Source organism: Asparagus officinalis, chromosome 10 (assembly GCF_001876935.1).
Source record: "Asparagus officinalis chromosome 10, Aspof.V1, whole genome shotgun sequence".
Lineage (NCBI taxonomy): Eukaryota > Viridiplantae > Streptophyta > Magnoliopsida > Asparagales > Asparagaceae > Asparagus > Asparagus officinalis.
In genome coordinates this window covers 65050361-65074405 of record NC_033803.1, presented here as the reverse complement: position 1 = coordinate 65074405, position 24045 = coordinate 65050361, and positions in this window count along the sequence as shown.

Sequence of the window (24045 nt, the reverse complement as noted above, 5' to 3'; positions counted from 1 at the left end):
CTCATGGTCGACCGTGGCGGTCGACCGTAGCGAGTCTAGAGACATTCACGGTCGACCGTCGCGGTCGACCGTCGCTTGTCCAAAGCTGTTTTCCTGTTTTTCGTTACTCGCGTTCGACCGCAGCAGTCGACCGCCGCACTGTCACCGTAGTTCCAACGGCTATTTTTAGAGCCGTTGTAGAATGGTTTTTTTGGTCTTTTTCTTGGCTTTGTCTTACCTTTGGGGTTTCATATAAATACCCCCTTACCTCAGTTTTTACAAGCAAGCAAGAGAATGTTTTAAAGAGTTTTAAAAAGAGTTTAAGCTTATTTTAGGCTTGTTTAAGGGTTTGGTTTAAAGCTGTTTTGGTTTTCACAAGTTGAGGAGATCATTTTCTTGTTTGGGATTCAATCTCTATCTCTCCATCTTGTTATTCAGAGAAGAATCTCTAAACTCATTTCTAGCTTTTTATTATTTTGTTTATAATTTCTATATGCTAGATTTTAATTGAGTTTAGTTTGATTTTGATTTCACTCATTGTTGCACACACCCACTTGAGCTTATTGTATTTGCATTTATAATATATTTGGGGTTGTGTGTAACTTAGAGAGTGAGCTTATAATTCGTTCTCATCCATTGTAGAGAACATAAACATTTATTGAGCCTTATTGTGAGATTCACTTTGTAATACACTTGTACACCGAGAGAAGTGTGTGGCGAGAGTCGGGGATCGTCCCAAGAGGAGTGGCATCGGTTGACGAACCTAGGGAGAGGCTATAACCGAGCACTTGAGGGAGACACGTCTAGTTCAACACTTGAGAGGGTGTAGAGTGGGATTGTAAGAGTGGTGATTGTAAAGTTTTCGGTTAGCTAGAAAACCGAGTGTGATGTGTAAACGTTATTCGGGTAAGCGTAGAAAACCCGGTTGTGTTAGTGGATTTCTCCCCGAGAATGGGGAGCGGAGACGTAGGACAGAAGGTCCGAACTCCGTGATCATTTGATTGTGTTTGTGTGTGCCTTGGCGTTTATTCTTATTTGTGCTCATTGCTTATTTCGCCATTGCCTCACTATTTAGTTTGTCCACTATCTAGTTTAGATTATTTACCCTTGTGTAGTTTATATATCCTTGCACATACATTGCCTATATCTCTTTGTTAGGATATATCTCGTTGTTCATATTGTTTATCCTAGCTCATATATTGTTGTATTTTATACTTGCTAGGATAACTTGTTAATTAATTTTAATTGGCATATAATCGGATTAGATTAGCATAAGACCCTAATCACCCCCCTCTAGGGTCTAACACATATCTCTACTCATTGTAGAATTAAAAACAATATTAATAATTATGAGTTAATATGGGTACCTATGGGTATCAAAAATACTAACATTCAAGGACCCAAAGTTTGGGTACCTAAAGGTTCTATAACTTTTTCATTAACACATTTTGAAATTTATATTCATAACCACACACAATAAAAAAATATATAAAAAGTATAAGTCTCATCACAATAATATCAAGATCACAAGAATAATCAAGCGGAAACAAATAGAGATATAACAATTGGCCAAGTATTACGTCCACTAGATAGATAAATCCAATATCCAAAATGAAATACAAATGTCTTGGCCCATTCACGGCCACTAATTCTAGATTATATATCTGAAGAGAATTCTAGAAATATCTAATGTATGAAAATAAACAATCAACTTCTATTGTAAATTAAAGAGCTATTGCATGGCTTTGTCATTTTCCTCATAGTCTGCTTATTCAAGTAGACTTGGTCCGCAGCGGTTGGAATCACTTTGTTACCTGAGGAAGGTTTCCACAAAAGGCATTAGATGTAAGGTCTTACTGAGGAACTATGAGGAAACGGCATGAATCAATGGTTAGCTGATCAAATATAATTAGCATTTTATCTGCTAGATAAGAAAGAATAAACAAATCAAAGATTACTGATTATAAGCTGAGAAGAATATCTCAAGTTGCGTTGTGGATGCAACACACAAGCATGCGCACACACACATATAGGAAAAAATGTATATGAGATGGCAACTCATTTTGCAAAATGAGTTACTTAGAGATACACATTTGATGAGCCCCACCTTAGTGGTCAAATCAAAAGTTATGAGTCTCACCACTTACTCCTTTCGTAGCTCATATAGGTATACATATAGATAAGTATGTGTGTGTGTGCACGCACGCGCACATATATGTGTGTACATACACATACGTGTGTGTGTACACACACACATATATACACACACATACGTGTATATGTCTGTATGTGTGTATACACACACACGCACACACACATATATATGTGTGTATATACACACATATATGTACACACACATGTATATATGTATGTATATGTGTGTACTCTCTCTCTATCTATCTATCTCTATCTCTCTCTCATTTGGATATGAAATGATTAATCTGTCCACTTAAGGTGGTTACTCCTAACTAATACAAAGTCATAAATAGGTACTCATGTAGGAGTATTCTGGCCAACCAACAAAGTTTACGTCATAATTAATATCATAACTTATACCTCATCCTGCTATTATTTAATTTGAACATGCAATCTTATATTCTATAATCCTTTTCCTATGACAACCTCACATAACCCCGTTAGTACTAAATATAACGGTCTAAGTCGGGGATCAATTGCCTAGACAAATCATGTATTAGGACTAACTACGTCGGGATACACTCCATAGTCTAAGACACATGTTTATACACCCGTCTACATGTACAAAGACTTGGTGTAACATTCTATTGTATTATCTCTCATAAAAACTATTCATAATGATTTCATTAAACTATTCACTCACCTCATAGCGAGTTATATATTATATTTATCATGTATTTAGTTAAAACGAGTGATCGAACCAGTCCATATATGTGTAGGTGTCACATGGGACTACTCATACATCATCAAAATAATTGTAAATTCTCATTAAACAAGCTAAAAGAAGTTAATTAGTCCCTTTCGACCGTTAATTACATTATTAGAGAGCTAATTATGCATTTGTACAAAATCAGTAACACGTACTATTTTTCTCAACAGAAGTAGGCCTCGACCTACTCAATGTATACGTCTCTATTTAGAATTTGGTGTTAGAACATCAAACATCTGATCTCAAATTAAATGTATGATGTCACCACTTGATGACTCTAATCACTAATTTTGCGGCTATTCTAGATCCAAATCACCTTATTCTTCGTCGTTTTGCCTTGAAACTTGTCGTGACTCTTACAAACAACATTGGAAAACATATATGCATGTTTTCACATGTTTCTACCATTTTTTTTTTGATCAAACATTGAGAAAACTAATAGAACTAGGGTTTTTATCAAAAAATCAACTTTTCAATGTTTTTAATGATTGCGTTTGGGGTAAATCTGATTTAATCTCATCAAAGCTACTCCAAAATAAAAATAATAACATAAAAAAGGTTAAAGATTTAAGCATGAATTTTCTAGGGTTTTCATAGATCGAAATGAAAAATATCAAGAGAGATAACAAATGATAATTCCCAAATAAGAACAAGTTGAGAGAACTATCACTTGAGATGAAGATCGAGTTCTCCTAATTCGAATCTCCCCTCTCTATTCCTCTCCTATAGAATTCCTTCTCCCAAAAGAAATAAGTTCTGAGAAAATAATATGAACCCTAATTTGTGGGTTTATATAGGCTATGAGCCTATTTATAACATAACCCACTAACTTCTTTCCTTTACACTTATGACCCTAAGGATTACATACGCAAATCCATTTTACAATTAAACATAGTTTAGGACTAATTCATGATTAATCCATGAATATTATTCTAATAAATATGCTTTAGGGAATATCATCATATCGAGTAGGAATACTTATTTATTTTGTAAGAATTTCGTCAATTAAATATACTATTTAATTAAAATATTCTGGGCTTTATATCCTACCACCCTTAGAATAAATTTCTCCCTTGAAAAATCTAACTAGGGCGGATGCATACCTCTAAGAAATCAGGGTGCTTCTTCGCTATTGAATTCTCTTGCTCTCAAGTAGCTTCTCCATGTGAGTACAAAGTCTATTGCACAACCGCTAAGGGAAAATAACCTTATTCCTCATATGTTTCTCTCTTAAGCCAAAGATAAAAATTGGGAGTTCAGTATAACATGGATCCACTCCAATTGTCAACTCTGAATGATCTAAGATGTGACTCTCAACTGATACATACTTCCTCAACTACGACACATGAAATGCATTATGCATGCCTTGCAATGGCAGTGGGAACGCTAACCTGTATGCGACCTTACCTACTCATTTAATAATATTAAATGGTTCGATATATTGTGGGCTCAACTTTCCATGAGTGCCAAAGCTAATAACTATGCGAATCGATAAAATCTTATGTAGTACGTGGTCTCCGACCTTAAACTCTAGACGTATTCTACCTGTATCTACCTAGCTATGATATCTATCCTGAGCTGCCATGAGATGGTTGTAAACTATCTTAATCTTCTCTTCGGATAACTAGATGATTTTGAGAACTAATAATTTCCTCTTTCCTACTTCATCCCAACCTAACAGCGATATGCATTTCTCCTATACAATGCTTCAAATGGTGACTTCTTAGTACTAGCTTGATAATTTTTATTATAAGGGAATTCTACAAGGTGTAAATAACCCTCCTACGAACCTCTAAAATCTAACACACACCCTCGAAGCATGTCTTCCAAAATCTAAATAATTCATTTTGATTGTCCATTGATCTGTAGATGATAAGTGATGCTGAATTTCAATCTAGTGTCCAAACTCTCCTGTAAACTATGCTAAGACTGAGAGATGAATCAAGTATTTTGATTTGAAATAATAGAAATTAACACTCCATTAAGTCAAACTATCTCTTGCATTCAGCGCTCCGCTAGCCATTCGGTAGTTTGCCCAAATTGAAAAAGAATAAAATGAACGCTCTTAGTGAATCAATCAATGATCATCCAAACTACATTATTTTGCTTCTGGCTATTAGGTAAAACTGTCACAAAATCCATTATAATGTGTTACCACTTTCATTTTGGTAAACTTGCAATCTTTTGGTGTTTCGCCTCCACTTACTAATACGTGAGGCATTTGCACTGATATTTGGCGATATCACATTTCATATCGTCCCACTAGAAGTACAATTTTAGGTCTTTGTACATCTTAGTTCCTCTAGGATGAACTAATAGCATTGAACAATGAGCCTCATCGAGCAATTCTCTACAAACTTTACCTGCTTACAAAAATGGTCGCCTTTCCTAAAGGAATCATCTCTACAAATCCAAATATTTTTTTTCCTCTTGCCTTCATGTACTCTCTTTTTGACCTCAATGAGCTCTTCATCATGTAATTGCTTCTTCTTAATATTGTCAATTAATAAAGGTTTTACTTGCACATCATTATTTTCTTTCACGTATGCGGTAGAATAACTTTAATACTGTGATTCTCCACCTTTGCAATAAGCTCTTTCTGCTTCGTGGGCCTCATTGTGCTTGTTGTTCTGCCAAATGCATGGATACTGCGTCCACTTTACCCAGATGATATTGATGTCGTAGTTTGTCATGAGTTCTAACCATCTCCTTTGGCCCATATTCAGTTCTTCTGGGTATAAATATATTTGATTATGATTGATGAAGACTTCTAACTTCTCCCACATAATATAGTGCCGCCAAATGTTCAATGCATGAATCATCACTACTAACTCCAAAATGTGAGTAGGGTAATTCCTCTCATGTGGTCTCAATTGTTGAGAAGCATAAGTAATTATCATCTCGTCTGTATTAACATGTACCATATTCTAATTCCTGAAGCGTCAGCGAGAAATGCAAATTAATCACTCCCCTTCGATAATGTCAAAAGGGTGCTATCATTAAGAAATTCTTGGGAGTTTCAATGCCTACTAACATTCTACTATCCATATTGCCTAAAATAAGCACACATGTCATACTCACATCGAGTGTTTCATGTTGCTAGCATGAACGAGTGGAACTGCTTGTACCACAGTCTTGGAGACTACTTCAGCCCGTAAAGTGAATTCTTCAAAACGCACATGTGGTCCTCTGTTCATTCCTCAACAAACCATTCTGGCTACTCCACGTAGATTATCTCTTCAAGCTCTCATGTAGAAATATTATTTCATGTCAAACTGCTTCAACCTTATGTCATGCTCCACTACCATTGCGAACAACACCTAAATTGACATATGTTTGACTAGCAGAGAAAATATCTCATTATAGTTAATCCCCTCCTTTTGTCTGACATGAGGCATGTTTTATAATGCTCATTCTCCTTCTTACCGAATACCCATTTGCACCTTAAAACTCACTTCTCTTTTGGCAGTTCTTTGATTCGAATGTTATTTTATCTGTAGAATTCATTACATGTTTATCGATTACAACAGATTCAAAAGGAATTAATCTTTTTATAAGATCTCTTGCTTACATAAATAAAACAAAAATTACAACTCTCTTCAAACACACGCAGAGGACGTTTATCACCCCCTGCTTAAGTGGGATCTTTGCATGTACCGGGGACACGTTAGTCCGTAGACCATCACGGATCAGATCCGGTTGACAGATAAGTGAATTAATGCTCTTGCTTCACAAAGGAAACAATCGCAGAAGTGATAATCTCGACCAAGCGAGATTACGACTCTTCTCTAGATCAAAACCAAATTTAATCTGAAGGAAAGGGGGAACGGGCCTCAGATCCTTCGAATAGCTTCCTCTTTATGCCGAAGTTCGCCAATATCTGCTAGCCCTCCTCTAAAATTTGTGCTCCACTCTTCAATTTGACAGCACCTCACCTTCTGATTTTCGATCCTTTTAAATGAAGGCCCTAGGCGTGTATTTATAGGCTTTGGTTATATTTTTCAGATAATAACTAATGATTTGATATTATCCGTAGTTAACAACCGCTTAATCACGTCCAGGGATAGTATCAAAGTAGTTAGGAGGCTCTGAAATGATTAAATCCGCAAAATCCCGGCGAAAACGTGTTTTCGGCTCAAAACTGTGCGAGCCACCAAATGGTGGCTCCCCCCCTGCGAGCTACCAAATGGTGCCTTGGCCGAGCCACTAGCTTTGGCCGAGTTATTTTGATGCGACTCGGTCGCCAGGGGATTTTCTGGTTTGTTCCTGTTCTGTCGTTACGCGTATTTCTTCACTTCCTTAACTTGTACACTTCATCAGTTCGCTTGATGCATTTCATTAATTTAGAGGTGGCCGACGAGTGCGTGGGCCACTTGGAGCTGGCTTGTTGTAATGTCATCAACGATTCGTCGCTTTGTAGTTTCGACAGCTTGTCGCCACGTCATCTGATGGTTCATCGCTCGACGGCTCATCGTCTTGAGCTATGTTCGAGACCTATAGTCATTTTTAACGCCTACAGATGCCCCCTCTAAAGTGTTTTAGTCTCATTCTTTTATAGAGGAGCCTGGACTACTTGGGATATGATACGCTTAGCCTTCAGTTTTTTGATTTCTTCATCTTTCAGTCTTCAGTATTTTATCGAATAGCTAAAATTCTTCTGGTGCTATCTGACCATCGTCAAAATCTTGGACTTAGACTGACGTGTTGATATCTGAATTAGCTCGTGTCATTGAATCGATGTTGAACTGATCATTTTCGTCGGGAATTCGCATCTGAATCACGATTGAACTGCCCGGGGTTAATTCGGAATTGAGAATAATCCTGAGCCTTGTTTTGGCGAGACTATCGACACGTTGACCGGCGTCAATTTGCATTGAACGGTGTTTGACTTGCATTGATCGTCATTGACTTTCATCATCACGCCTTGATAGGCGTCGACTCATGTCGAATGGTGTCGACTCGCGTCGATCTTCTCGTCACGTTTTGACCGGCGTGAACATAGTTTATACTCATACGTTAACGGGAGTCTACACAGTTTAAGCTCTTAAGGCATTAGAGCGAGGAGAACCAGTTTGTACTCATATACTCCTGGGAGTTCAAGTCAAGAGACTAACTGATGAAGCTGGTGCGTTAGTGACTATCATGCTTATAGGATTTTTGGCAAACTCTTAGTCATAAACGGGTTTGACGAGCCTTTACCGACTACTGTTTGAGTCAGACTAGCATGCGGAATGTTTAAGTCCATTCCGCAGGTGACGTTATGCTAAAAGTCTCTTAGACTTGATGCTATTATATTGATTACATAGACTTCGTCATTTGTCACGGGAATAGACTATCCGGCAACGCGTGTTAGGCGCAGACTTTAGGATTTTTGGCAAACCCTCAGCCATCAATGGATTTGATATGCCTTTACCGATTACCGTTTGAATCGGGCTTGCATGTGAATTACCTAAATTTGTTTCACATGTGATGTTGTACTACGAGAATGAACTCTCTTAGACTTGAAGCTATGATATTGAATACATAGGCTTCGTCCTTTTTACGAGGAAAGACTAACCGGCAACGCGTGTTAGGCGTAGACTTATCTCTATTTAGGGATCGAGATAACATCCCCCAGACATGAATCCTGGCATTCTTTTCACGGAGAAAGGTTAACCGGCAACGTGTGTTAGATGTTGACTTATCTATACTTAGGATTCGAGATAAAATTTCTCGTGCGTAAAAGGCACGGATTTTGGCGTTATTAATAACGACCCGCCACGATGTCGAATATGTAGGCTTTTGTCCTTTTTACGGTGAAAGACTAACCGACAACGCGTGTTAGGCGCTGACTTATCCCTACTTAGAATTCAGGATAAAATTCCTTGTGCGTGTAAGGTATGGATTTTGGCGTTATTAATAACGGCCTACCACAATATCGAATACGTGGGCTTTTATCTTTTTTACGGGAAAGACTAACTGACAATGTGTGTTAGACACTGACTTATCCCTACTTAGGAGTCGGGATAAAGTTCCTCATGCATGAAAGGCATGGATTTTTGGTGCTACGGTGTTGAATACATAAACTTGGTCGTTTTCATGGGAACGGACCACCCTACAGTATGTGTTAGATGCAGACTTATCTCTATTTAGGGATCGAGATAAAATTCCACGTACATGTAAGATACGGATTTTGATGTTGGAAGGTGGTGTCTTCTCTTGGGGGTAAAGATGAACCCGATGCTGGAGAGGAAAAGTTTTATATTCTATCTTCAGGTGCAAAAAAAATTTAAAGTAGGATATCCACTTCGAGAATCAAAAAAGATTCGGATAACCCTAACTGTCGGAAGGTTTGATTACCCAATGTGAAGGTGGATTTTGATGTTGGAAGGTGGTGTCTTCTCTTGGGGCAAAGATGAACCTGATACCGGAGAGGTAAAATTTTATATTCTATCTCCAGGTGTAAAAGAAATTCAAAATGGGATCTTCACTTCGAGAATCAAAAAAGATTCGGATAATCCTAACTGTCAAAAGGTTTGATTACCTAATCTGAAGGCGGATTTCTCGTTTATCGAGAGGGAACTCCTGTTTTGGCCCTAACTATAGGAAGGTTTGACCAAGTAGGAGGTTTGAGATGACCCTAGCTATAGGAAGGTTTGATCACTTGATTTGAAAGTGAACCTCTCGTTCATGAAAGGAGTCGAGATGGAATTTTGGCTTTGGTCCTAACTATAGGAATGTTTGACCAAGTAGGAGTAAAGATACAACTAACACTGGGAATGTTAACTCGTACAAATCACTCAGTGGGTTTTTTTAGTGTCAAGTGGCTAGGACTTAACACGAAGGGGTTTGATGATTGTCATGGATCAGCAGCTTAAATTTTTGAATACCATGTTAAGATTTTGACATTAGGAGTGTTAAGTGCATAAACACAGCGGGAGTTTGAATGGACTCAGCCAAAAGAATTTTGGTGGACTCACTGTCAGTTAATTTGATCAATGAGGGATTTTGTGGTGGAGGACCATGAATCATCAAGCACTCTACATTTACATCATGGTAGTTTCATGAGAGAAGATTGACCGAATAAAGTCATTAAATCTCATCTCAACGAAAGAGTGCTCGGAAAGTCACAGCGGGAGGGTTTTAATCACCTTGAAAATAATTAAGTAGCCACAATGGGAGGTTCTTAATCATGATTAAGAATGAATTATTTTGATAATTGGTTTTCATCTTGAATAATTAGTTTTGGGTTATCCTTAAGAATATCATGTATAGCATTATCCAAAAAGTTCCCATGGGAATGCATTGATGTATCCCACCCCCAGCTCTTTGATGAGACTGAGTCCAATAAGCAGTATCTTATTTCCAACCCTTTTATTAATGTCGGGTTATCCTTAAGAATATTATATGTAATATTCTATAGGAACTTCCCGTTGGATACAAGGGAAACAATTTATACTCATATACCTATATGAGTTTTGGAAGAAGTAGTTTATACTCATATACTTTTTGGAGTGTGGGAGAAGCAGTTTAACCTCTTATACTCATCGGAGGAAGAAGTTCTTATTCGACTTATTTCGGCATTATGATGTCGGCATCAACCAAAACTTGAATGTTGTTCTTGAGAGTGAAACAAGCCTTGGTGGGATGAAGGATCCTCCTGTGGTATGCACGGTACTTTAAATCCGAAGTGTTGTTAGCTTCCTCCTGATTCGTAATAGGTGGCAGCTTGATTTTGTTATTTTCAAGGAGGTATTTAAACATTACAACCTCTTCATCCTTGAAGGAGTACTCTTTTTGGAGTCTCGGATCCGAAGTCCATCACTGCTTCTGAGGTTGCTTTTGTGACGTCTAATTAGCGTCAATAGCCGTCGCAGATGTCTTTCCCTTACCATGAGAAGAAAAATTTGAGTTAGGGGGATAGTCGTTGGTTGGCCTCTTTCAAGCTTTTGTTCTTTTAAGAAAGCATTCGGCCTGTTCCCCGCGTAATTTTAATTCTTTCTATGTTGTGGATAGCAAGACCCCCAGGGCTTCCAGCACATCAATGGAGAGATTGTTATGACATGTCTTTAAGATGAATTCCTCTCGTCCAAAAGGGTTCCAATCGACACTTCGATGTTATCATCGAAGAAGTTGTTAAGGAATGATTTTTCCATGTCGTTCTAGCTATTGATACTTCCTAGCTTGAGACGGTGGTACTAATCGAAGCCGGCCACGTGAAGGGTGCTAACGAATGACCGGACCATCAAAGGTTCATTGTTGGAGATCACACCCAGGTGGGAGTTAAAGTAAATTAGGTGTTGAGTGGGTGAGCCCTTTCCGTTAAACGGCGTGAAGTTAATTTGATTGAACTTCTCCGGATATGTGATTGACTCCCACTCCCTTAGATATGGGCAGGGAATGCCCATTTTCTTTAATTCTTGAGTGGACATCAGTGCGTTGATCTTGTTCTCCAGGTCTTTCATTTTCTCATCCTCACCCACATTTTCCTTTGGGCAGTTTTAGGGAGGAATAACTGGACCACCCCTAGCATTGTCATCCTCGATGGTACCACCCCCAGCATTTTAATCAACAGGAGGGGTATCAGTGTTGAGATTTTCATCAACTTCTGAATCGCTATCTACCTGATTGGTTGTGTTGCGACGGCTAGATTCACCAATTTGATTTGATAAAGCTTTAATCTTTCTATCATGCAGTTCCCTTATCCATTGAACAGTTATTTCCATTTTAAATTAGAAATTCTATTTCTGCTTGGCCAGAGCGTCTTCGAGGATTTTGGCTATTTGTTCAACGTTGATCATGAACGCCTCACGAGATTGTCCTGTATTAGACACCGTATTATCGGAAGCGATCACGGAATTGGCATCTGACATTTCATCCTCCGAGGAGTCTCCTCTATTCGGTCTAGGTCATCTAGTTCCTGACTGAAACCAAGCGATGATCTGAGATGCCTCCGAGAAAGAGTCAGGGCTTTAACGCCTTGACGATTTTCCTTTATCGGCCCCACTGATGGTAACTTCAAGAAGCTCGTCATCATGACCGACAGATTTCTTCTTGTAGAAGCGTATTGGTTTAGATTTGTACACTTCGGTGGAGATTCTTTCGAATACTGAGACCCTCCGTGGAGCAGTCTTAGGGTAGCTACACACTGATAATACTGTCCTGATTAACCTCTCACAAGGATAGTGAGAGTCTGATTCTGGGATACTTCTCCTTCAAGATTTCTTCATACCCCCTGATGCGGCATAAACATGTACCAAAAAGGTTGCAAGTGCACAACTGTGTCAAGTTATAGTATTTAAGATATCGATCCCACGAGGAAGATGTTTTGTAGGAGAAAATATGAAATTGGTTCTTAATTTGTGTGCGTGACAAATAGGAGTGATGAGTGAATGTGATTGTGAAGAGATTGAGATAGTGAAAATGATGTGTAAATACGTACAAAGTGTAAGTGAGAGTGGATTTAAAAAAGAATGAGTATGATCAATAAGGTGAGAAAGAAAAATGAATAAAATTAAGAAACAAATAAAAAAAATCAAGAATGAAGAACAAAATTCTAGAATAAAAGAAAATGCAAGAAATTAAAGATGGTGGATTCAATTATAGATATGGGTAATCTAAAATTGAACTCACATCTTAGAAAAGGGTGATTCCCTAGAGGGTTCTAGCCTAAAGGCGAATCAAACAAAATAAAAATAAACAAAAAGAAAAACTAAACCCAAGAGGGTTCTAGCCTCAAGGTGAATAGTATAAGAAATTAAAATCTAAACTACAAAATAAAATTGCAAGAATTAAATGCAAGAAAATAAATCTACTCTATAAGCATGAAATAAATCTAAGGCAAGAGGGTTCTAGCCTCTTGGCTATTTAACAAGAAAATAAAATCTAACTACAAGCATAGAAATAAATCTAAACTAATAAGCAATAAAAGAGAAAAAGAAAAGAAATGCAAACCTTCAAATAATTCTCCATCTTCATCTTCATCTTCATCATCCAACAAAGATAAGAAGAGAAAAATTTAAAGTGGTGAAAAAATTATTATTATTAATTGCAACAAAAGTTACAATTTTGGAAGGCCTTCTCAATTAAGAGTAGCCCTCCTCTCCAAAAAGGAGTTACAAAAATTTTCACACCCTTAACCCCTCACTCTCTACCCCTATTTATAGCAATCATCAATGAATATGAGCCATTGGATTTGTCTTGAGTCCCAAGCAACAATCTCCACCTTTGAATTTGTTTTTTTATTCTTCTCTAGCCCAACATGAGAGGCCCAATTGATTTTCAAAATTAAATGAAAATCAAGTTGGAATAATTCGGTCCATTCTTGGCAGCAATCAAGTCCAACGAATTCATTTGAAAAACTAAAATCTGCAGCCCAATGGCATTTGATTTTCGAATTTGCAGCCCAAGTCCAATGGAGCTTCAATGGCATTTGATTTTCCAAGAATAAATAGCTACAGCAACCCACCGGTCCTTAGCACACAAGTCCGGTCTTTGATTTAAAACCCAAGCCATTTTATTCCAGCAGCTATCAAGTCCTTGAGTCTTGAAACAAATCCGGCCCATTTCTTTTCAGCTGCAGCATGTCCACAAGTCCAGCCAATGAGAAATTAAGTCCAAATCTTTGCATCAAGCCAAGTCCAATTCATTAACCACTGGCCCAATGAAGAAATTAAGTCCGGTCCACTTGATCTTTAAATCTCCAGCCCATTTCCAAATCTCCGGCCCAATTTTCAAAATCTCTTTAGTTCAAAGTCCATTGCCTTTGATTTTCGAAATCCAACAGTAAAGAGCTGCAGCAAGCCAAAATCCGGTCTTGGCATCATTTGTGATTAAATGAGCTCCATGGCCCAAATGATCTGCAGCAAAGAAAAAACAAGAAATATGTCACTTGGGAATTAGTTATATTTTATTTTTTTTCATTTGTGATTAAATGAGCTCCATGGCCCAAATGATCTGCAGTCTGGCCCAAATAAGAAAATTCAAATCTTTTTTCTTGAGTCTTGAAACAAATCCGGCCCACTTGATTCCTTGCATCCAATGGCATTTGATTTTCAACATTAATTCTCTTATTTCTTCATTTACTCAAGGGTCTTTATTGAGAGATTGGATTTTTGGAATTTATTCTTTATTAATCTGCAATTAAAAGATAAAAACAATTATTAGTGGTATATTTATTCATATAAAATAGATAATGAGGGTATAAAATTATAATAAAAATGTGATTATCAAATACCCCCACACCTAAACTTTTGCTAGTCCTCTAGCAAAGAAAATAAAAAGAAAATCCTAACTCACTTTCGCAGGAATCGCGGTTGTATTTAGCGCATACAACAAGCCTTTAAACCCCTAGGTTACCCTAGTGGACGAGTTGTAGTCTCGTGAGGGTTTGCAGTGAATATACCCATAAAATTCGGTCAACTTGCCAAATTAAAGAAGTCAGTAAATAACTAAATTCACTTGATAACTTTTAGATAATCTAATTGGAGCCAGTTATCACTCAAGAAAATATTTTTATATATAACTCTAAGGTATATTTTCAAGAAAATCTTCTCATTGTAGCAATACGAAACCAAGCCAAACTTAGAAATTTAATTTAAAAGTTTTGAAAAGAACATGCTAACTCTTTGTTTTAAATAATTTTTTTAAGTTGCTTGATTTAAAATATTTTCTATGACCATATATACAACTATAAAATATTTATTAGTTTTTTTTATTATTTTTTTTAACTCTTTCTTCCTTGGTGATTTTTTTCTATTTCAACGGGCTTTCTAAGTGACCATTTAACGAGTTTTGGGCCAATGGATCCCAACCCAAATGGGCTTAGGTCATTAAGTATGGAAATACTCCTTGGGCTTAATTACTCGGTCAGCTTAGGCTTTATAAGATAGAATCACCTTGAATTCAAGAGTTTTTTTCTTTTCTTTTGGTGCTATTTAGAGTTATCATAAAAAGTGAACTTAAGTAAATAACTAACTAGGGATTAGAAAATTTCAAATTTATCAAATAAATCAATTATTACATAACTCTATCAATTTGGCAAGTGACGATATTTTTTTTTATAATTTTTTTTTAAAGAGAAAAAAAGGGAAAATGTAACTAAAAATGTAAAATAAAGAGAAAAAATAACTAATTCCCACCCCCACACCTAAATTTTGCATTGTCCTCAATGCAAACTCTATGATGCATAAAGTAAAACAGATAAGAAGTGAAACACTTACATTTGGTCGGCTGATAAAAATCTACAATTACCTTTGGTCTGAGGAGGATGAAATCAAAAATTTATTCTTTTTTTTTCCTTTTTTTCTTTTCTCTTTTTTTTCTTTTTTTTCTTTTTTTTCTTCTTTTTTTTCTTTTTTTTTTTCTTCTTTTTTTTTCTTTTTTCTTTTTTTTAACAACTGAACAAGAAACTCTCAAATGAGAGAAGAATAAATTCTTTTTATTATTCTGAAGTAAACAAAATACACAATGTAGAATAAAATATTCAACAAGAAGAGTTCTTGTTCTACATTGAATCCTACCTTACTGTTGAAAATTCTTCCCCGGATTTTAAACAAATTCAGAATGATATAATCAATAATGTGAATTTTTAAGCATTTCGGGGTGTTCAATAATTCTTGTAACAAGGTAAGGTAGGTATTATTAGTGTCATGTATTTTGCATTTCTTAATAAACTTAGACTCTTGTACTGTGAAGTTTTGTTTTCTAACAACTAATTCTTCTGTGAAGTTCTGAAAATTTGTGAAGTTTTGTTTTCTAACAACTAATTCTTCTGTGAAGTTCTGAAAATTTGGTTGTTGATTATTCTCCAAGAATCTAAGTTCATCAAGAAAGAGTTCTTCAAAATTTAATTCAAAGCAGCACATATTTAACACAGTTTTATTATTCTCAAGGACCTGATCTGCTTCTTCTAAAAATTCTAACTCTTCAATAAAAATTTCCTCAAAACTCAAATCAGACTCTTCTTCTTCTTCTTCTTCTTCTTCTCCTGATCTTTCCTGAATGTAATTTATTTCTAGAGGCTGATTATTTGGTTGATCCCCTGGATTAAAAATGTTGAGATCAGCAGTCAAATTCACAGCCCGATAGTATAACGTATCGACATTATGTTCGGAGCAACCTATCGGCTGTTGGTTTATGTATCCGGGTATAACGTTGTCGTTCGACGAACACGTTTTCTCCTGAATGGGTAACGCCTTGTTGGCGTTTGCAGGAGTCGCGCGTTTAGGATCACGCCCTCGTGAGGGTGCATCCTTAACGGGCTCCTGGTCTTCTGCACGCACCCCCCAAGCGGACAGTTATAAGAATGGTCATGTTGGGAGGTCGTGTACGACCCCCAGTCTGCGGAACTACTCGGGTTTTGTTCATCGGATCTTTGACTCGATCTTCGTATGAAGGACCAAGGTGATCTACCATCTGTTAGACCCTAGAGGGGGTGGTGATTAGGGTCTTATGCTAATCTAATTCCTATTTTATACTAATTAAAACTAATTCAAATACTATTCTTGCAAGATAGATATATAATATGTTATGAGCAAGAATGAGCAATATAAACAAAAGGATATATCCTAGCAATGAGATATACTATGAGATATATGCAAGGATATACAAATAATACAAGGGTAAACAATTTAAACTAGATAGTGGGCGATATAAATAACGAGCAATAGAAAATGGCGATATGAAATATGAACACAAGATAAGTGCGCCAATGCAATCACAAACAAACGATATGTTCACGGAGTTCGGTCCCCACGACCTACGTCTTCGCTCCTCACCTCGAGGAGATCTCCACTATCACAATCGAGTTTTCTACGCTGACCTAAATAACATTTACACCACACAATATCGGTTTTTAACGCTCACCGATCAACGTTCACAATCTCACAATGTAACTACACTCCACACCCTCTAAGTGTTGGTCTCTAGCCCGTGTCCTTCCTCAAGTGCTCGGAATTACCACCTCTCTCTAGGCTTTACTACCGACCCCACTCCTCTTAGAAGCGACCCCGTCTCTCACCACACACTCCTCTCGGTGTACTAGTGTAATACAAAGTGATCTTCACAAATAGGCTCACAATACAATAAATTTGTTCTCTACAATAGATGAGAACTCAATGTAGGCTCACACTCAATGTCACAATTCCACAACCCAAATTATACTATAAATATAAATACAATAAGGTCAATGTGGGTGTGTGTAACAATGAGATTTATCAAATCTGAATTCAATACAAAAACTAGCTTTAATGAATAATAATCAAATAAATATGCAAATGTAAAGCTAGATATGAGTTTAGAAAACTTCTCAATAAATCAAGAGAGAGAGGGAGAAGAGTTGGATGCTCAAACACCGATGGATGATCTTCCTCAAGCTCTTGTGAAATTGTTTTCACAAAATAAACTCTCAAATGCTTAAAAGTTTTTTAAACAAACTTAAACCGACCATAAATCCTTGTTAAAACTTTCTTAAACTTTGTTTAAAACACTCTCATGGTTACCCTGGTAGTGGGGGGTTTGAGGGTTTATATAGGAAGAGAAAACAATAGACAAATCCCCAAACAAAAGACCAAAAAGCCCAAAGAATTAGAAATCTGATTCTGTACAAAATATAGCCGTTGGGCGATTGGCGGTCGACCGTGAGAATTTCGTGGTCGACCGCGAGCAACTCCAGAAACTATTTTGGGCTCTGGACATCAGCCGGTCGACTGTGACGGTCGACCGTGAAACTCTCTGGACTGCATCCGGTCGACCATCACGATCGATAGCGAGCCTCTAAAAACATCTTGAGCCTCTGGACTCAAGACGGTCGACCGTGACGGTCGACCGCGACCACAAACTGATATGTGACATTATAGGTTTTGAAGCAGTTTTTTTATTTTGAAACCCTATTTAAAAATATCAACCAAATTCCAAAAATTATGAAACTTTGGAAAATGATTGTAGACATGATAATAAACATACTACAATAACTGGTTTCCAAAAAGGATCTCCCAAAAGAAAAATATCATCATTTTGCAAAATAGTCCAAAACATGAAAATGTAAACACATGAGTTTTGATATTTTAGCTTAACCATATTTTGAAACATAACAAAATGATTTTGTAGACTTAATAAAAGATGTATACGATTATTGTTAAGTCCAAAAACTAAGAATAAAATATTTTCACAAAATTACATATTTTGCAAACTTTTCAAAAATAATAAATATGATTTCATTGAACTAAATAAAATTGATATTGATGAAATCATATATATGCATATATGTATAAAACAAGAAATGTCTTTTCAATTGTATTTAATTGTTTCATATTAAAGCTTGAAAACTATCAAACCAAAGCATATATGTATATATATAACTATATATATACATAGGAACCACAATTAAAGTGTGTATATATATATATATATATATCTATATATATACATATATATAACTATGTATGTATGTATGTATATATATATACTAGTTTGCGGTCCGTGCAAAGCACGTTTTTTTTTTTTTTTTTGATACACCCGCCTTTTTAATATGGCAACATTTGAATTTTTTGAAGTGCTATAGTATCCCGCTCTGCTACAGTACCTTTTAAATGTTACAGTTTACCGGTGTGCTACAGTGATATTTTTAGTTAATTATTAGCTACAGTAATAATGCTACAGTAAATTTTACTGTGGTATTTACTGTAGCATGAACAGTGAATCTCTGATCCTCCTATTTGTATAAAGGAATAGATATACATAGGAACCACAATTAAAGTGTGTATATATATATCTATATATATACATATATATGTATATATAACTATGTAAATTTTTATATATATATATATATACCAAAACTTGTGTCAAACTTGTGTTGTATATATATAACTACATTATATACAAAGAAACCAATAAAATGTGTGTGTATATATGATTGAGCTTAAAGTACTTAACACACATAATATAAACTCCTAAACTAGGTTAACCAAGCTATAGGTCTTCAATAAGCTCGACTTGGTACACTTACGGATGAAGCTTGAACTTGAATCTTTAACTAAAATTGCCTAGCTTCACTCCACTATTCCACCAACCTCCATTGGATTTGATTGTTAATGCTCTATTCCATCCATCCTCTAACATATTGTTTGTCTATAATGAATACAAAACACAAATACTAGACAAACAATATTAGATGTAAATTGTCTGTTAAACATCATCAAAACAAAGAGGCTAACACCATCGTAATCTTAAATTTTGACAGGTCAACACTATCGTGGGACTTCACCGAAGGTATGGGAGCAGTCAGAACAGGAACGAGGGCTGTCAAAAACTCAGAAATAGCTGTGGGAGGCAAGGCGAGTGCCGACCAGGCTTAGCTAGCTCGGCCATGGCGCGGGCCACAGCTCGAAGAGACTCGTCCTTGGTCAAGCCACCATTGCTGGCTCGCCTTGGCCGAGCCACCATTGCTAGCCTGTCGCCTGCTGAGCAACGGTTGGCTCGCTCGCGATTTTTGGATGTCCCGGCACTTGTCCGAATCGTTGTTTTGGATTTTGGCATCCATTCTTAGCGTGGTTTTGGTGGTTTCATGGCCACCTTGTCCCCCTTCGTGTCTTGCGTCCTTCATGCTAAGGTACGCATGCGTGCAGCATGTGCATGGCGCTTTTAGATGCGCTCCTCGAGAGTTGAACGGGTCCTTTTGACATGGACTCATTCATTGGCTGATGGTTTGGAGGAGGGGCCATTTGCTTGCTGTTGAGGTGCTTGGCGCTCTCTGAACTTCAGATCCGCATGATAACGGATCCCGTCAACAAGCTCCAAGGCCTTGGCAAGCTGACGTGTGAAGCGTTGGTGTTGCCTCTGATGACCCCTCTTTGTCAAAATCGGGGCGTTGATAATCATATTTTATTATAATTTTATACACTCGTTATCTATTTTACATGAATAAATATATCACTAATAATTATTTTTATCTTTAATTGCAGGTTAATGAAGAAATAATGAATAAAAGCCCAAAAGACTCCAACTTCCTCATTTTATAACCTTTTATTAAAGCTCAAAATCAAGCCGAGTAGCCTGTAGAAGCCAAAGAAAATCAAAAATCCAATATGAAAAGAAATCATATTTAAAATGGTTGGCCACAAAGAAACGATGATATCTCTCAACCCGGAAGGCGAAATTTAATATATAATATATAAAAATCACCTATCTCGATGAGACGAAGCCAACCGTGAAGTCAAAGTTTTTATTGGAGTATCGATACTAGCATCGATGGGGGCATCGATGCCGGTATTGATGCTTGCATCGATGTCAAACATTCTGTTATGCATCAAAGGCTGAAAATAGATTGTTTTGGATAAGATTTCGATCCAAGAGCTCACACGGTTGTGCACTTGCAACATTTTTGGTACATGTTTATGCCGCATCAGGCGCCTTCGTTAAACAACTCCTGTACTGAGTAAGAGTCGTTGTGATTGGAAATCTCTGCTTCATTGGATGCTAGAAGAGCATTGCGAGGGGCTGCCTTAGCAACAATTGTGCGAGAGTCACCCCGAGCCTTCTTTGATGCTAATATCTTCCTTCACTTGCGGGCCGAGGAAGATCTTAAAGAGGATGAGGAGAGGTATTCCTCAAACTTGGCAGGGTCGAACTCGTACTCGACCTCTTCTTCAACCGAGATCTTGATCCGTGGTTACGACACGACAACCTCGGAAGCGAGACTATTGGCTCCCACTGTGGTCGCCAGTGTGTTTGGTTCGAAAGTTATTTTATCTATAGAATCCATTACATGTTTATCGATTACAAAAGATTCAAAAGAAGTTAATCTTTTTATAAGATCTCTCACTTACACAAATAAAACGAAAATTACAACTCTTTTCAAACACACACAGAGGATGTTTATCACCAGCTGCTTGCATGCGATCTTTGTCTGTACTGGGGACGCGTTAGTCCGTGGACCATAGCGGATCAGATCCAATTGACAGATAAGTGAAATAATAATCTTGCTTCACAAAGGAAACAATTGCAGAAGTGATAATGTGACGCCCCAGGGTTCACACAAGGCTGCAGTCCCAGGTGAAACCCGGATTGTCAAACCTGCCAAGCACCAACCACCATGCTATGATAAGTTTCACCATCACAATCACTATTTCTCTAGTGGAAACAATAAATAGGTGAAGGTACAGACAGGTAAAAATAGAAATAGGACAACACTAGATATACACAGAAGAAGCATAAGAAAAATCAATAATGATATACAATAACTACAAATATGATAAGTAACTAAATGGACAACTAAGAAGTCCCATCAACTTGCGACTCTCCGTGCGCCAGACTCGCTGCCTGAAAGGGGGGAAAACAACGAGCGTCAAAGCGCTAGCGAGATCATCACTACCTCTCCCTAGGGGAAGGGGTAGGAGTATATAAGAAAATAGAGTCAGTACATACATATATCAAATCATTCATATAACCCTCTATGAAACAAATAATCAATGATAAATACTTCAATCTTCAACATAAAGAATAATCATCTCATCTCGAATTACGTCTGAGTGACCTGCTCTAATATAAGAGGATATTAACAATTGCTAAAATAAATATATCTGCTGTTCATAACGGGTGCAACAAAATCTCAAAGGAAATACCCTACTCGCGGGCAATATATCATGGAAGTAAAACTTACAACTGATCAATTATCTATGTGTGTATCATCTGTTAGACCCTAGAGGGGGGTGATTAGGGTCTTATGCTAATCTAATCCGATTAAATGCCAATTAAAATCAATTAACAAGTTGTATTCTTGCAAGATAGATATACAAGAGTTATAAGCAAGAATAAGTAATATATACAAAGTGATATATCCTATATGATGAAATATATATGCAAGGATATATAAACTAAGGGTGATATAAACATAAACAAGATAAACAAGATAGTGGACAATGTGAACAATAGATAATGGCGACAAGAATGATATGAACAATAAGCACAAGTGAGACGCCAAGACAATCACAAACACACAAAGATGATCACGGAGTTCGGACCTTCCGTCGTCCGTCTCCGCTCCCCACTCCCGGGGAGAATCCACTATCACAACCGGGTTTTCTACGCTCACCCGAATAACGTTTACACCTCACAATTTCTCTCACGGAGTTCAGTCCCCTCGACCTACGTCTCCGCTCCTCACCTCGAGGAGATCTCCACACACTCTCTCACAATGTGGCTACACTCCACCCTCACAGTACGGTTTTCTAGCTAACCGAAAACTCTACAACACTCACAATGTAACAACAAATGATTTGTTCTCTAATACAGATGAGAACACAATAAAAGCTCACACTCAATGTTACAACTCTCACAACCCTAATATACTATGTATGCAAATACAATAAGCTCAAGTGGGTGTGTGTAACAATGAGATTCAATAAAACTTAACTCAATAAGAACTAGCAATAAAAATTGATATGAAATTCAATAGTAAAAATGCTAGGAAATAGAGTTAAGGAAACTTCTCTATAAACACAAAGAGAGGATGATGAAATGTTGAAGATGAACTCTTCAATAGCTGATTGTAAACTCCTCTTTGTAACAGCAAACCAAAACAAACTTAAACCAAACAAAAACAAGCTTAAACCCTTGTTTAAAACCTTGTTTAAAACTTCAAAAAAATAGCCGTTATGGGCATTCTGGGAGCTGGGCGGTCGACCGACCTTTTTTTCGGTCGACCGTTTGCAATGTACAAACCTGAAAAAGTTCCAGAGACATTTCCGGTCGACCGGTCCGGTCGACCGGAGTTACTGTAGCAGTGCGCAGCTATTTTGTAAAATAAATTTAAAATAGTAAATGAACTCCAAAAATTATGAAATTTTGTGGGAATGTTCTAGACATGTAGATTAACAAGTTAATGAAAGAATTTATGAAAAATATTTTTCCAGTTGAGAGAAATAAATATTTGAACACAAATTTACAGTTTCTGAAAAACTGTTAACATATACGATTTTGTAAAATCAATTGGCATAGTAAATCAACTCCAAAAATAGTAAAAACTGGAGAAAAGTTTCTAAACATGTAGATAAACATGTCAGAGAAAGAATTTTTCAAATATCACTTCCCATTTGCGAAAACTCATCAGTTTTGTAAAACATGCACGAACATGTGCACGAACGAAAACGTGAATTTGTAAATTCCTTTAAACATAACAAATCAATTCCAAACTTGATGAAACTTTGAGAAATGTTTACAAATGATATTTTGAACATGTTACAAAAAGAATTTTCCAATTTGCATTTCCCAATTGTGAAATCTTATTATTTTGCAAAAGTGTTCAAAAAATGAAAAAATTGATATACATGAAGTTTGATGTTTTGACAAAAACAATGTTTTGAAACTTTGCACAATGATTATATAGACTTGATAAAATATGTATATGATGATTGTTAAGTCTATAAACTGAGAATACAATATTTGAGCTTAGAAACCAAATACGTGTGTGTATATGATATTGAGCTTAGAGTATCTAACACACATAATATAAAACCTAAACTAAATTACCCAAGCTGGATCTTGATCTTCAATAAACTTGATCTTTAACTTGAATTGTACGTTGCTTCACTCCACAATTCCTCCAACCTCCATTGGATATGATCGTTAAAGCGCTATTCCATCCATCCTCCAACAACGTTGTTTGTCTACAATACATAGGAAAACACAAATACTAGACAAACAACATTAGTGGTAAATTGTTTGTTAAACATCATCAAAACAAGAAGGCCAACATCATCTTGTACTATAGCAATACTTTTGTAATGCTCGTTACTCAATCGCTCTGCGATAATAGGGTTTATTATTTTCTTATTCCGGATACATATAATAACGATACTGTTGTAATACTCTTACTCAATCGTTCTGCGGCAATAGGGTTTATTATTTTCCTATTACGGATACATGTAATAACGATACTATTGTAATACTCTTACTCAATCGTTCTGCGGAAAATAAGTTTTTTCTTCCTATTTCCGGATATGTGTAATAACGATATTATTGTAATACTCTTACTCAATCATTCTGCAGCAAATAGGTTTTATCTTCCTATTTCCGGATACGTGTAATAACGATACTATTGTAATACTCTTACTCAATCGTTCTACGACAAATAGGTTTCATCTTCCTATTTCTGGATACGTATAGAATATCATTATTCATAT